The sequence below is a fragment of the Protopterus annectens genome, chromosome 15.part0 (genome assembly GCF_019279795.1).
Source record: "Protopterus annectens isolate FY-2018-M chromosome 15.part0, PAN1.0, whole genome shotgun sequence".
NCBI classification, from domain to species: Eukaryota; Metazoa; Chordata; order Ceratodontiformes; family Protopteridae; genus Protopterus; species Protopterus annectens.
The window spans coordinates 265,029,201-265,045,263 of NC_056749.1; the positions used below are offsets into that span (position 1 = coordinate 265,029,201).

Genomic DNA, 16,063 nt, shown 5'->3' on the forward strand with positions numbered 1-16,063 from the left:
TGACAAGTAGTTGAGCGACCATAAGGCAAAGGTTGCTGAGGTGTAAACATGCTTTCCAAACCTATCCATTGTTCTAGACACTCTATTAGGAGGATGAACAGAGGACCTTTGTTGAGTCAGCTCCTTCTTTGAGGTTGCAGCCACAACCATAGCATTTACAGGAACTCCCTTACTCCAATAAGGCTTTTCTTTGGGTGGAGCAAGAATCTTGTCTGGGTGACAGACAATTGGTTCTATGGCATCTGGCGTCTTCCATGCCAAGTGGGACACAAGCTCTATCTGCTGGAGTGGTAATCCAAGACGTAGATGGGCCGGAATCGAAGGCTTCTAGAAACACCGACTTTCTGGCTAAGGATTTCTAGGATGTCTCTGAAGGAGATGTCCTCTGGTGGTGATCTGAGGGACCCTTCCCCTTCATCAAAGTCGGTGTCTTTGGTTAAAAATACCTGAGGGGAGCCTAAGTGCATCCTCTCTCACAATCTCTTCCAGGGGACCTCTTCAGTAGGATGATCCAGAGAAGTTTTGGAAGAAGTGGGAAGTTTCTGAGCAGGAATGGCCTGGAAGCTCATATGGGCCAGTTGTCCCTGTGGAATAGGTAGATGAAGCTCAGAAGTCTGATCCAAAGGGAGTATGGCAGTAGAATACGAAAAAGCAAGAGTAGAAAGAGCTCTTGGGTGACAGAAAACCCTCTCTATCACCTTGAAAGGGAAAGGACCAGAAGAAGCTGCAACTCCAGGTGCCGTTGAGCTCTAATCCTTACTGGACTCCTGTCTTGATGGAGGAGTCGGACCTGAGCTGTCCAGTGCCAAGGCTATGGGGGAAAGAGATGGCTCCAAAACTTTTGGAATTGAAGGCATCTCCCTGGATTTGGCAATGACACTTCGGCTCAGAGACTCATCCTGCTCAAGGGGAAGGGTCAGCGCCAAAAAGTCAGAGACACCGTCAGAGTTGAAGAAGCTATCTTTGGATCCGACACTTCAACTCTGAGTTCTCAGATCCAAGGGCTCTGAAATCACTGGTCAGATGGTGGAAGGAGAGATGACAGAATGGGAAAAAGGTTGAAGGCTCAAAGATCCAATGGAAGACGGAGCCAGTAAGACATCTATTTGGATCTGCGCACTGAGGAATTTTTCCTTATCATCCTATCCACATCTGCCTTGGACAGACTTTACCAGGACTTGATAGAAGACAAAGTGGAAAGTAGGTGAGACAATCTCCTGGGTATCTCCTGCAAGAAGGGAGATAGGAGCCTAGGGCAAATCAGCCCTGGAGAGAAGCGAGTGCTTTGAGGATGAGGGGACTGTCATTCCACACGTCGGATCCAAGGAAACTAGCAGGCAGCTCAGATGCAGGAACACATTTAAGAGATTGGGCAGGCAAGCATTTCCTATGCTCCCTGGGCTCCAAAGCTGTTTTTGACTTTTTTGTCAGGGTTTGAGCCCCGGAAACAGAAGCTGAAGAAAAAGGAGCCATAGCTGGTAGCAAACCTGCAATACTAACTTGTTATGTCTGTCGCTCAGGGCCCTAGAGTTGAATCTTGCACAGATCTGGCAAGGGGTAGCTACATGGTCTGCTCCTAAGCAATAGACACACTCCCTGTGGGCATCAGAGTAGGCTATCTTATACCCTCAGGAAGTGCACATTTTAAAACCTCTCAGTCATGTTAAAGGAAGAAGAAAAGAGGAAGGTCTCTTTCTCTCTCTCTCTCTTTTTTTTTTTTAACAAAGGAGCAAGGAAAACATAGAAAATTACCAAAAATGGCAATTAAATAACTACCCTGAAAGGCAAGTAAGAGATGGAAACTAATAAGGAAAGGGTTACCATCAATGGTAAAAGAATAGTTGTGTAAAATCTTAAATTAACCATAGATGTCGTTCTCTTCTATATGCTGCAGTATTCATCACATTAGGGAGTTCGCCTCTGGCTGACTCGTACATCCAGTCAGTATAAAAAGTCTAAATGCAATCTATAAAGTACGTGCGGCACCACACATCATCTCGCATACGTCGGCCATAAAGAGATGTCAGGTATAAAGTGGATGTTAGCATGTATCAACCTCCAAAATTAATGCAGCCAAGCACCAGTCTGAGCCTAGTTAAAAAAAAAATGTCACCAGGGGACCAGGCAAGCATCGGGGGGGGTAAGTAATACTGCAGCATACAGAAGAGAAGGACATCTATGGTTATGGTAAGATTTTACACAACCATTCTATGTCCTTCTGTTCATATGCTGCTTCAGTATTCACCACATTAGGGAGAATGCCAAAGCTCATGCTTAGGGAAGATGGGGTGTAGCAGCAGAGGCTTTTTCTATAAAACTATGTAGAGTAGCTCTGGCAAACCCTGCCCTGGACCTGGAGATGACATCTAGTTTGTAATGTTCAGTGAAAGTATGAACAGAGGACCAGGTAGCTGCCTCCAGGATAGAGCAAGTGTCCAAGCCTTTAAAGAAGGCCCCAGAGGAAGACACTGCTCTAGTAGAATGTGCCATCACAGGACAAGAAGGGCACTTACCATGGGATGAATAATAGAAGGAAATAGCTTTAAAAATCCAGGAAGTTTGCTTGGAAACCGGCTGACTCAGGGCCTTTGCATGGTAGGACACAAACAGGTGTTCAGATTTATGGATAGGTTTAGTTTTGTCCAGGTGTGTAGAATCCTCTCACTGGAACATTGGGGAGAAGGACAAAAGGTGGGAAAGTTGATAGGCTGATTAAGGAATAACTCATTAACCACCTTGGGCATAAAGGAGGGACTGGTATGCAAAGATACCCTGTCTCTGTGGAAAACTGGGAAAGGGGAATTAGACATCAGAGTTTGCAACTCAGAGACCCTTCTGGCAGAGATAATAGCCATCAGCAGAACAGTTTTCCATGTGCAATGTTGCAGGGAAGAGAAACTTGCTGACTCAAATGGGGCCAGGGCAAGTTTCTCCAACACAAAAAATACAGTTGTGTACACTTACCATAAATGTAGATGTTCGAGTGTATTCACTGTTGCAGTCATTACATTTGGGTAATCTGCTGGCAGGTTGCCCTCAGTCGGCCTGAATGCCGTCTCCTCTTCCATGATGTCAGGGGGTATAAAACATGCAGCCAACACCATTTTATTCAGTTTTTCTTGCCCCAGACATCAGGTGCCCCCCAAATGGGGAGCAAATATATATATATATATATATATATATATATATATATATATATATATATATATAAACAGAAATATATATAAATGCACTTTTGGCGACATAAACTTTACCTTCATCTAAAAGCAAATACACCCCAAAGGCTTTAGTGTATAGTGAAGGAAAGAAAAGGTATAGAAAGGGGAATGGTGGGTGGATACACTCGAACATCTACATTTATGGTAAGTGTACACAACTGTACCATGTTCTTCGTGTTTCACTGTTGCAGTCATTACATTTGGGTAGAATTCCAAAGCTATGGGTGGGAGGATGGAACTAAACAGCATTAGGAGCGACTATAAGGTCCTCCAGAACTGCAGTGGCAAAGCCTGCCCTGGATTTGGAGAATGATAATGATAATGCTTTGTGAAGGTATGAACAGAGCTCCAAGTAGCAGCTTCTAGAATGTCTTTGGTTGGAACCCCTCTAAGAAAAGCTGCTGAAGTAGAGGCAGCCCTGGTGGAATGTGATCTGATCCCCTTGGGCACAGGTTTACCATGGTGCAAGTAGCAGAAACGAATGCAGTGGCTTATCCACTTAGAAATAGTCTGCTTAGATATAGCCTTCCCCTCTGACCCTGCAGCAAATGCTACCAGTATTTACTCAGACTTTCTTAGAGACTTGGTCTTGTTTAAGTAGATTCTTAGTTGTCCGTGTACGTCCAATGAATGCAGAATCCGCTCCCCCTTGTTCTGCGGATTAGGGTAAAATGTTGGCAGGTGAATGGTCTTGTTAAGTGCTGCACTGGATACCACGTTAGGCATAAAAGAAGGATTGGTCCTGAGGGACACCCTGTCTGGGTAAAATGTAATAAAAGGCTCCAGTGCCATGAGAGCCTGTAGTTCTGAAACCCTTCTTGCTGAAGTGACTGCCAAGAGAAAAGCGGTTTTCCAAGATAGAAATGTTATATCCGCAGTAGCTGCTGGTTCAACAGTAGGCAGGATGAGTTTTTCCAGCACAAAATTGAGGTCCCATGCAGGAGATGGTGATCTGGGAGGCCTTATATTTTTGGCCCCTCTAAGATACTGTTTAAGCACAGGATGAGAAAAGAGGGGAGGCTCTGTGTTGTAATGTGCCGAGATGATAGAGCATGGATTTTTATTGAAGAAAAAGATAGGCCCTTGTCAAGCATCTCAGTCAAATATTGTAAAATCTGAGGAATATTGGGCTTTACTGTGTCTGTTCCTTGTGCTTAGTTCCAAGCACAGAATCTCTTCCATTTATCAGCATAAGATTTTCTAGTACTATGCCTTCTGGCTTCCAAAATGACATCTGTCACAGATTTTCTGAGAGGTGTTGTTTGAATAGTTAATTGATCAGCCATGTTGCAAGATTCAGAGTTTGGAGCTGTGTGTGCAGAATTTGATTATTCTGCTGAGAGAGTAGATGAGGTATTTGAGGAAGTACCATGGAGGAGGTTGAGACATATTCCTTAGAAGTGGGTACCAGTGCTGGTGAGGCCAGTCCGGAGCAACTAGGATCATTTTTGTTTTTTTCTGTCTGACTTTTAGTAAGACCTTGGAGAGTAGAGGCAGAGGGGGAAAGGCATAGACTGATAGGTTTTTCCTGCTGAAGGATAGGGAATCCACTTTTCATGCTTTTTTGTGATGAATTCTTGTGCAGAATTTGTCCAACTGATAATTTTGGGAAGAGGCAAATAGATCTATGTCTGGGCTCCCCCATTTTTGTGTTAACATGCTGAAGATTTGTGGATCCAGTTTCCATTCATGCAGGTCCATAAGATTTCTGCTTAGATCATCTGCCAGAGTATTTTCTTTTCCTGGCAGGAATTGAGCTTGAAGATGTGGTTGGTAAGTCAAGGCTGTGTTCTACAAGGCCATGGCTAGCCTGCAAAGGGGGGTAGGAATGTGTACCCCCTTGCTTGTTTATGTACCACATAACTGTAGTGTTGTCCATCTTTATCAGTAGTTGCCCTGGATAAAGTAAGTCCTTGAAGGCTGTCAGAGCATTCTGAACAGTTAGCATCTCTTTCTGGTTGATATGCAGATGCATTTGGTTTGGGCTCCATTTGCCCTGAATGCATCTCCCCGCCAGGTGGGCCCCCCCAAGCATAGTCTGATGCGTCTGTAGTTAGTGTTTGGATGGCAGGGGGTAGAGTGAATGACAGTCCCTTGTCTTGGTGACATGTCTCTGTCCACCAAAGAAACTCCTGTTGTAGGCAGGGAATGAGAGGAATCATTGTTTCCAGACTGTGACAATGTTAACTCCATAAACGTTTTAGGTACCATTGAAGTTTCCTCATATGCAGTCTCGCATATGGAATTAGTAGAATGCAGGATGCCATGAACCCCAAAGCCTGCAGAATTTGTCTTGCAGATAACTGGGTTTTTGTTGCCATTTGTTTGAAGTATGTTGTCAGTTGCCTTTGTTTGTCTGGCGTAAGATAAGCCATCTGGGCAGTTGTATTCAAGCTTGCACCCAGGAATGTAATTATCTGAGAGGGTACCAGTTGTGATTTATTTTCGTTTACGGTGTACCCTAGGCATGCTAGAAGATCAATGGTTTGATTCAAATTTGCCGGTGAAGCTACCTTAGGCAAAAAGGACGGGTTAGTACTTAAGGACACCCTATCCTTATGAAACAAAAGATAAGGGGGGTCGACTACACAGAGCATGGAGTTCAGAGACTCTTCTAGCTGAAGTGATAGCTACTAAAAAGAGTGTTTTCCAAGATAGTAACTTCATTGAACATGAAGCCGCAGGTTCAAAGGGGGGAAGAATTAAGGACGCTAGAACCAAGATGAGATCCCATTGAGGAGGAGGATCCCTGATAGGTGGTTTGAGGAGAAAAACTCCCTTTAAAAAGGCTTTGCAGAGTTTGTGAGACATAATGGAGGACTGAGACTCCAACATGAAAGTTCGATATTGCTGCCAATTGAACTTTGATGGTAGACAGAGACGAACCTGAGTGGAAAAGTTCAGCTAGAAAGTCTAAAACTGATTGAATGGAAGCAGTGAAAGGATCTATATCCTTTGACTGCGCCCAACAGGAAAAACATTTCCACTTACTATGATAAATCTTCCGAGTGGAAGATTTATGAGAGGCTATCAAAATATCTCGAACCGAGTGAGATATTAGAGGAAGCCTGGCTAGAGTTGGAATTGGAGGAACCATGCTGTGAGGTTCAGAGAAGGGAGGGAGTGGTGCAACTGACCCGACTGATGGGTCAAGAGGTCTGGAACTGGGTCCAGATGCCAAGGTTGTTCCAACAGATAACGGTGGAGAAATGGGAACCAAACCTGTCGAGGCCAGTAAGGGGCAATGAGGATCATGGAAGCTTTCTGAGCGATGGCTTTCTGTATTAGTTGAGATATCAGTGGGAAGGGAGGAAAAGCATACAGAAGTCCCCGGGGCCAATCGTGGACTAGAGCGTCTCTGCTGGGGTGGCCTGGTTGGGGAAAGAGGGTGAAAAAATCGTCGCACTTGCTGTTTTGGGGAGTAGCGAAAAGGTTGCAGCAAGGCCGGCCCCACTTTCGAAAAACTTTCTCCAACACTGAATTCTTCAGAGTCTACTCGTGAGGCATGAGAATAGCTCTGCTCAATTTGTCCGCAATCACATTGGACTTCCCGGGAATGTGCGTTGCTAACAGAAACCGTTGAGAAGAAATCACCCATTGCCACAGTCTGAGTGCCTCTCGACATAGGGGGTAAGATCTGGTTCCGCCTTGTTTGTTGATGTACCACACTACAAACATATTGTCTGTCTGAATTGCTATAGTTCCCTTGGGAAGAGAGTCTTGTAAGGCTTGCAACGCTAGAAGCACTGCTCTCATCTCTAGGACATTTATGTGCAAGTGGCACTCGAAAGGTTGCCACATGCCTTGGACCATCCTGCCCTGGTAATGCCCCCCCCCACCCGATCAGGGAGGCGTCCGTTGTCACGGTAGCAACCGGAGGGGAAGGAACGAAAGGTCTCCCTAGGAAGAGCTGGGGAGATGTGATCCACCAAGAGAGATGATTCTTGCACGATTGTGTTATCCGAATAGGATGGGACATTGGAAGTCGTTGGAAAGACCATTGTGTGAAGAGCATCCATTGTAAGATTCTCATATGGAAGCGAGCTAATGGTAGAAGAGGGATGGCCGCCGCCATTATCACTAAGACCTTCAGGATCAATCTGGCTTTGACTTTGTTGCTCTGCAAGACAAGAGAGACCTGTCTGTGTATGCCTGCTATTCTCTGCTCTGTGAGTCTGGCTGACATGTTGACTGTGTCTAGATTTGCGCCTATGAAGGTAATAACACGACAAGGTGACAAGACAGACTTTTCGTAATTTATTGAAATGCCTAGTGTTTGACATGTGTGAAAAGTGTAGTCTCTGGCAAGAAGCAAAAGATGCTTGGTGGGGGCTGTAAGGAGCCAGTCTTCTAAATACGGAAACACTTGGAATCCTTGTCGTCTCAGATGAGAGGCGACCACTGCCATGCATTTGGTAAACACTCGGGGGGCTGTAGTGAGTCCAAAGGGCAGGGCCCTGAATTGGAAATGACTGGTTCCCAGCTTGAAGCGGAGGAATCTCCTGGAGCGTCGACTCATTCTGATGTGATAGTACGCATCCTGGAGATCTATTGAGCACATCCAGTTATCCCGCCCCAAAAGGGGTAGAATGGACTGCAGCGTGACCATCCGGAACATTGTTTTCTTGACAAACTTGTTCAAGTTGCTGAGATCCAAAATGGGTCTCCAGTCCCGTTTTCTTTGGAACCAAAAAGAATTTGGAGTAGATTCCGGATCCTTGTTGGTCTGCTGGAACTGGCTCTTTTTGCAAGCAGCTTTGAAATTTCTAGTGCTGCTTGCTCCCTTTGACTGGGTGGAATGTCTGGAAGGGATTTTTTGGATTGCTTTGGAATGAGAAAGAATGGGATTCTGTAGCCTTCGGAAATGATAGACTGTACCCACTTGTCTTGAGTTAGGGATAGCCAGGCTTCTGGGTACAGAGATAATCTTCCCCCGACTGCCTCCGAAGGTGGACAGTCGGGCAACCCCTCAGGGATGCTGAAAGGGCTTGTCGGAAAAGGTTTCTCGACTGCCCTGATTCTGCGGGCCCCCTCTGCCTCTAGGACGGCGTCTACCATTATTGTTTCCCCCTCTGCCTCTAGAGGGGAACCGACTCTGTGCGTCAGGCAAATCTCCCTGAGATTGTTTGCGGAACCACATCTTTCCACCCTTCTGGCCTTTGGGGTAAGGCCTAGAAGGAGTAGAAAAACGGACTCCGACGGCAGAGAGAGTTTTGCCATCAGTCTCGCACCTAGTCAGGGTTTCCTTCACTTGAGGACCAAAGAGGGATGATCCATCAAAAGGGGAGTTAGTGAAGGACGCCTTGAAAGGGTCCGCAAAGTTACATAGCCGCATCCAGGTGTGCCGACGTAAGGCCACACCTGTACCTGCCGCTCTACTCGCTCCATCCGCCGCATATGAAAGGAGGCGCATGGAGGAGTTAGTTATAGAATTAAGGGTCGCCAGCTGAGAGTTCATCCTATCCTGAAAACCCACAGCTGTTGGGTCCTTTAACATTTCGCTCGCTTCCTTGAGCAAATCCCTCTGAAGACGAGTGAAATGACACAGGTAATTCAGCGAGCGCATAGTAAAGGTCGCTGACTAGAACATCCGCTTCCCATACCTGTCCATAGTCCTAGACTCCTTGTTAGGAGGATGAACAGGCACCGAAGGATCAGCTAACTCCTTCTTGGTGGCCGCAGCCACCATCATAGCATCAACAGAGACGCCTTTGGTTAACAATTCTTTGTCCTTGGGGGCAGTGATAAATTTTGATGGTCTCCTGGGGGTGGGTTCCACTGAGTCAGGAGCCGTCCAGGCCTTCTTTGCCACCACTTGCATGAGGGGGTCAAAGGGAGGGGACACCCAGGAGGTGGAAGGGCGAGAGCCAAACGCCTCAAGATACACCGATTCATCCTCTGAAGGGTTGAGGGCTGGCCAATTCCGCCTCTGTTTTAAGATTTCGAGGATGTCTGCAAAGGAGACATCTTCAGAGGGGGAACGAGGGGAACCTTCAGAATCCTCTAAATCAGTGTCAGAGGTGACAGACTCAGGGGAGTCAATGTGCTTCCTCTTGCACTGCCTCTTCCTAGGGGGATCTCCTACCGGGTCAAGAGAGGCCTCGGAAGAGGAGGAGATCCCCACTGGGGATACTTGAGGAGCTGGCTCTCTATGATCCGGGATGAGAGAGTGAGCAGAAATCACCGGAGGCACCGTGGAGGGAGGGGCAGACGGAGCTGACTGTGGAGTTGAACCAGGTTCTAACACGCTTCTCATGACCTCGAAGGCACCCCTGTCAGGCAGAGCCAGAGGTCTCTGCTCCGAAAAGCTGAAAACCTCCCCCGGCACAAACAGTGAAGGCTCCGAGGCCGATGTCGGAGCCGAAATCACCAGCGCCGAAGCACCGAGAGGGAGAGTGGGGTCGGACAAGGGTCCGATGCCACTCACCCCCTTGGAGCCGACGAGGGAAGTCCGGCGCCGAGATTCTTCCAAGGAAGACATTGGAGCAGACGACGGTACCGAAGACAACGGTATCGGTTCCGATGCCACCACAGTCTCGGGTCCGAGCCACCCCGGCTCCGAACTCAAAGGAGTCAGAGGAGGAACATTCTGAGTGATGGGATCAGCACTCGACTGTTGAGTCGGACTTTGAAGCATCTGGGCCAGTGCCTCGGACTTAAGAAGTCGACTCACTACCCTCTGAAGGTCATGATCTGATAGTCTCGACGACCTAGAAGAGTGAGATCTATGGCTCCGTTCAGACAGCAATGGTGATGCTGGAGCCGAATGAACGGAGCCAATAGATGGTGACCGGGACCTTTTTCTGGAGGTCAGTTCCGACAATCTGATCGGAGCAGACTCACCGATGTCTGTAGGGACATGAGTTCGAGAATCATCGGCTCCGGCCGGAGCCGATGTTCGAACAGCCTTCGGAGCCCCAGAAGACAACTCAGAAACCGGAGCCGAAGGTCTGGGAGGCTTCAAGGGTTTCCCCGAGGATTGAGTCGGGGGACCCTCAGGCTTCAATAAGCCCCTTAGAATGAGCTTATTTTTACGCTCCTGCAGGATTCTAGGGCTGAAACCATGGCAAACAGCACATGAGTCCTGCAGGTGCAAAGGTCCCAGGCAGTATACACAAGAAGTGTGACCGTCTGTCAGAGACATCTTCTGACAGCACGAGTCACACTTCTTAAAGCCTGAGACCTTCGATTCCTTAGACATGCTAAGAAAAGTAGAGTAATCACTCACAGTCACACACACACAGATTACCCTTAAATTAAAAATAAACTAAATTAAACTAAATTAAATTAATTAATTAAATTAATTAATTTCCTCAGAAAAAAACCCAAACACTCCAACTACTAGGAAGGGAGGGATGAGGCCTAACAGTTTAAGGAAAGAACTCTAAAAGTTCTTGGAAAAGCGAGGAGAACTTGGAAGGGGATGGTAAGAAACTACCTAAAAAGGTTATAAATACAGGAAAAATAACTTAAAGGGGTCTAATTTTTACAAAAGTTTAGTTAGAAACAACTAACCTGACGAGCCGGTTGAAGAGCACCTCGATAGCTATAGCGGCAAATGAGATCTGGGGAGTTACCGCCTAGCATTGTGGGATATAGGGGAGCCTCGAGCCGGTGGAACTAGCTCTCGAGCTTTTAGAGTGGCCGAGTCGGAGCCGAGGATCAGCTCCGAACCCATCCAGCAAGAATGAAGGCGAGATAGACAACTTATCATCATCTGTTTCTTAGGCATAGGGGTCTGAGCATGTGGCTCATGCGTCGTTTTTTTAGACATAGAAGATGTTTTTGACCTTGTTTTTGAGGCTGGCTTCGGTTTAATATAAAAATGTTGAGGCCTGAAAACACCCACCTACTCAGCGGCTCCAGACCCATCCAAGGGAGAGACATCCGCAGGTTCAATACTCTGAGAATCTCGTGGCATACCAGACTCCGAATGGGTCACGGTAGAGGCCTGCGACTCAAAAGTAGCGGGTATCAGGGGCTGCGAAAGCACCTCACTAAGTACCAGCGACTGGCTTAGGAGAAGCTTTGTCGTCGGTTTTGGACCTCGACAGTCTGTCTCTTTTTTTTTGCGTTTTTTTGTGCAGATTGCTAACTGACATTTCAGGATAATTAAATCTTGAACCAAAATATTTAGAAGCAATAACATACCGACGCTTAATAGTGCGTTGGTTAAATCTAACACAAAACCAACAGCAAGGCACGTTGTCATGCGGGCCTAGGCAAGGAATACAGTACAAATGAAAATCGATATGAGGTATTTGCTTCCCACAAGTATTGTAATTATTAACTTTTACTGACATCGGTAAGGAGCAAGAAAAAGTTTCCTTAATGGGGTACTTAGCTTTTTAGTTGAAGACTTCAGTTCTGAAAGGCGAATGCGAAAATTTCAGGAGTCGGACGACCGGCACTTGCGAACTGCTTCTGCTTCGGGCACCGCGCGGCAAGAAAGACTGAATAAAATGGCGTCACTGCTAGTTTTATACCCTTGATGATCTGACGTCATGGAAGAGGAGACAGCAACTGACGCAGGACCCAAGACTTTGTTATTCAGGCCGACTGAGGGCAACCTGCCAGCAGATTACCCAAATGTAATGACTGCAACAGTGAAACACGAAAAACATCTGAGATTCCAAGGAGGAAGAAGTGACTTCCTTGGTGGTCTAATATGAAGGACGTCTTTAAGGAGCAGTTTAACTTCTAACTCAGAGGCTAAAGGAGGTGAGATAAGTAGACAAGCCAAAAAGCTGAAAGGTGAGCTTTCACAGAAGAACAGGAAAGGCCACCCTTCATCAGTTTACACACAAGGGACAAAACCACCAGGATATCCACTGACCAGATGGAAAACCCCTTCCATTTGGAAATGTAGGATTTCCTAGTACTGGGTTTTTTGGCCTCCTGCAGAACTTGAAGAATGTCCTCTGAAAAAAGGTGTCTAAAGGGGATTAAAACCCTATCACCTACAGAGTCCTGTTTAGAGTTGGCAGCTGTGGATGTATTAGAGTTCCCTTGTCCTATGTGAGTAGGTCCACTCTGTGCGGCAACTTGCAGTGATTGCCCCTGGCTAAATGTAGGAGGAGGCGGACTCAGTGCTGTCTTGGCCAAAAAGGAGTCACCAGCATGATTTTTGTTTGATCCCCCTGAATCTTTAGTAGGACCTTTTGGAGGAGAGGGAAGGGGGTGGGAATGCATACAGAAACATCCTCTTCCAAAAGAATGAAAGAGCATCCACTTTCCAGGCCAATGGATGTGGGACCCTGAAGCAAAATTTGCCAAGTTATCTGTTCATGGGTGAGGCAAAGAGATCTAACTGAGGTATACCCTAACATTGGACCACATCCAGAAGTACACGCCTGTGTAACATCCATTCGTAAGACTGGGTTATGGACCTGCTTAACGTGTCTGCCACAACATTCTGAGCTGAAGGAACGTAAATAGTCTTAAGAGAAACTTGGTTTTGTAAAGCTAACTCCTAAGCATGTAGGGCTAGTCTGCAAAGGAGGTAAGACTTCGTTCCCCCTGTTTTTTGACATACTAGAAGACAACAGTGATGTCTATAAACCACCTTAGCACCCCTGAAGTATGCATGGGTTTGAAGATTTGTAGTGTAAAAATCAGGGCCCTCATCTGTTTTATGATGACGTGTCCCTTTGTCTGGGTTGCAGACCAAGCATCTCTAACCCTCCAGGATTGCAGAGTTGCACCCCATCCTGTGTCTGAAGCATCCATGTACAATTCTTGAGAGAGGAGGGGTGGCTGTAGGGGGAGACCTGGATTTTTCGTAACCTGAAAAATCCACCAATCCAACTCCTTTTTTAGGCAAGGTACGAGTGGAATAACAAAATCCAGAGGGTGGGAGTGCTGCATCCAAACTGTCCTTAGAAACCATTGAATTTTTCTCATGTGTAACTTGGCCAAGGGAAGCATGGGAATCATGGATCCCATGAGCCCCAGGAAATGTAAAAAGGCTCTGGCAGTCAGAGATTGAATGGGTAAGTGGCTCTGGAAATAGAAAGTAAGGAACAGCACCTTGTTTATGGGCAGAGAGGCTAGCATCCTGTCTGCTTGGATTCTGCAGCCTAAAAAAATGTGGTCTTGTGAAGGGGTCAGAGAGGACTTTTGAATTTATTGTGAAGTCTAGACCTTCCAGAAAGGAAATTGTGAAGGAAAGATTCTCCTGAGGAAGGTCTGAGGACTGGACCTGGATAAGGAGATCATCTAGGCAAGGGAAAATCTGAATTTCCTATAGTCTGCAATAGGCTATGACAGGAACCAAGCATTTTGTGAAGACCCTTGGTGCCGTAGAGAGACCAAAGGGCAAAGTACAGAACTGAAAATGTGAGGAAGCAACAGATAAACATAAAAATTTCCTGACCGAGGGTGAATAGGAATGTGAAAGTAGGCATCTTTGATGTCTAAAGACACCATGAATGCTTGGGGAAGAATATGAGGTAGAAGAGTGGGCAAAGTCAACATCCGAAAAGAGGGAACTTTTAGAAAGGTGTTTATATGGGAGAAGCCCAGGATGGGTCTACAAGGACCATCCTTCCTGGAGACCAAAAACTTCTTGGAGCAGAATCCTTTTTCCAGTTCAGAGGATGGGACCTCTTGAATTATCCCCTGGGAGAGAAAAACATAAATGGCTTGAGGGAAGAATTCCAAATGTTCTCTTGGTGATGGTGGCATGCCTCTAAAGGAGGGAAGTTCCCAAACCATGAAATACTCTTTTTGGATGATGAAGAGGACTCAAAAATGCTGGGTGATCCAATTCCAAGCAAGAAAAGAGAGAAAGGCAAAGGGAAAAGGAACAGAGGAGTAGATGGCCCTGGAGGTGGACTGTCACAGGCTACCAGGCTTGGAGTGGGACTGAAAGGGCTGTTTCTGAGAAGGTGTAGATGGAGTAGACTTTGAAGAAGCTTGTTTCCTGAGGCTTCTCCTACTTTTAGAAGGTGGCGGCATAACTGGTTTCGTAACAAAGGTAGTCTTTACTGGGCAGTTCCTCTGAAACCTGGGAACAGGAGAAACAAGGATATGTTTAAGGTCCTAGAGCTCCTTGCTTTTTCCTGTAATGATTTGAAAAGGTCTGCAGCTGAGCTGCCAAATAAGGCTTTACTGTCTAGAGGGGCATCCATCAGTTTGGCCTTGATGTCATCAGGTAGGGGTTGTAACCTGAGCCAGGAATATCTCATCAGGACTGACCCATAGGCCGCTGCCTTGGCTGAAGCATCTGCAAGATCATAACTGCACTTGATATAATGCCTAGTGACTTGGGCAGAAGAGTTGAGGATGGCAGACAGTTTAGCCTTGGTAGGAAAATCTGGGAGATTTGAGAGGAGTTTTCCTGCATCTGACAGGACAGCCAGAGAGTATTTGGCCATGTGGGTCTGAGAATTAATTGCCATGAAGGCCAACGTGGAAGAGGTGTATTTTTTTTTCCCCAGTCTGTCCATTACTTTGCACTCTTTATCAGAAGGCAGTAAAGATGAAGAGGGTAGTAATTTAAATGCCTTATCAGCTGAGATTGATATGGTATCTGGGTCTGCAGAAGGGGCTTTGAAAAGGAATTTAGAATCTTCAGACACCTTGTAAAACCTATCAGGATGCTTGGGAGCAGAAGGCTGAGAGTCCAGGCATTTAGATGCAGCTGTAAAGGCATACAGGAAGGTTAGCAGAACTGGGGGAATGGCAGAAGGGGATGGAAAATCCATCTGCAAGAGATCATAATACCTTTTTGCATGTCTGAAACTTGTCAGCAGTCCCATTTGAAGAATTCTTTCATTTTCAAGATAGTTTCCCCAAAGAAAATATCCTCTCCATGGGAATCCGTTCCATTAGATTCCTCCTCTGGAGAAGCATAACCCAGAGGGGAAGTTATTTGGGTGGAGTAAGCCAAGGACTCGTGTCCTGAAGACTCATTCTCATCTGATGAGGTATCTGCAGACATCCTCCTGAAGGGAGTGGCTGGAGAGAAGGCTTGAAGGGGAACAGAAGAAAGAGAAGGCTGGCGCATGGCCATGAAGCCACTGAACAGACTTTGTGAAAAAGCCTGCCAATCAGGAGTTTGCTCCTGCAGAACAGGATCAATGTGTTCAGTTTTTAGTTTTTTCTTCCTGGGAGCTTCCATGTGATGGAAGTTGGATGGGCCCGAAGTCAGCCTGCACTCCACAATGTCTGCATGCACATCCTCCAGCACAGTGATTTGGGTGACGCCATGTGGGCCTTCAGAAATTATAAGCCATAGTTCCCCTCTTTTGCCCGAGTCAGATGCCTACAATTCCCATGCAGACATGCTGGTAGACTCCTTCGGGGCTTCCACTGTGGTACCTGCCAAAGGGACATCCACCGACTCCAGTATGACCTCCGGGCCTACATCAGCCTCAGGAAGGACGCCCAGAAGAGAGGGTGCAGCAAAAGGATCAGGCCAAGGTTCCTTGGCTTTTTTTGATTGCGGCTTGTCCGAAGGGTGCAACATAACTTCCATCTCACATGCTAAACGCTTAAGGCATTGGTTCTCTAAGTAAAGCTTTAGGGAAGCTAAATGGCTCCCAAGGGGTTTTGGAACAAATGACTTACAGATGGCGTAAGCAGCCTAGACAGAACAAGTAGAGGTCGTGGGAGTCCTTATGTGGAATCTGCCTTCCACACTGACACTTGCCCTTCCTAGCTGACATGAAATCATCCAAAAAGCAAACAGTAGCCAAAATTTTAAGAAAGAAACCCTCTACGGGGTACTTATCTGAACTACTAATCTGGCAAGCAAATGTCTGGAGCAGGATATCGAATAGGCAACAGAAAAGTTCTGAGGTTGGTATGTGATGACGTCTGCTTCATACCAGACATCTCTT

At 46.4% G+C, this 16,063-nt stretch overlaps 1 protein-coding gene across 1 annotated transcript in view; it reads right to left on the minus strand.

Moving 5' to 3' along the window:
* Positions 1-16,063, minus strand: part of TAF1 (TATA-box binding protein associated factor 1) — a 2,792,652-nt gene that overhangs the window by 965,060 nt on the left and 1,811,529 nt on the right. The window lies entirely within an intron of this gene.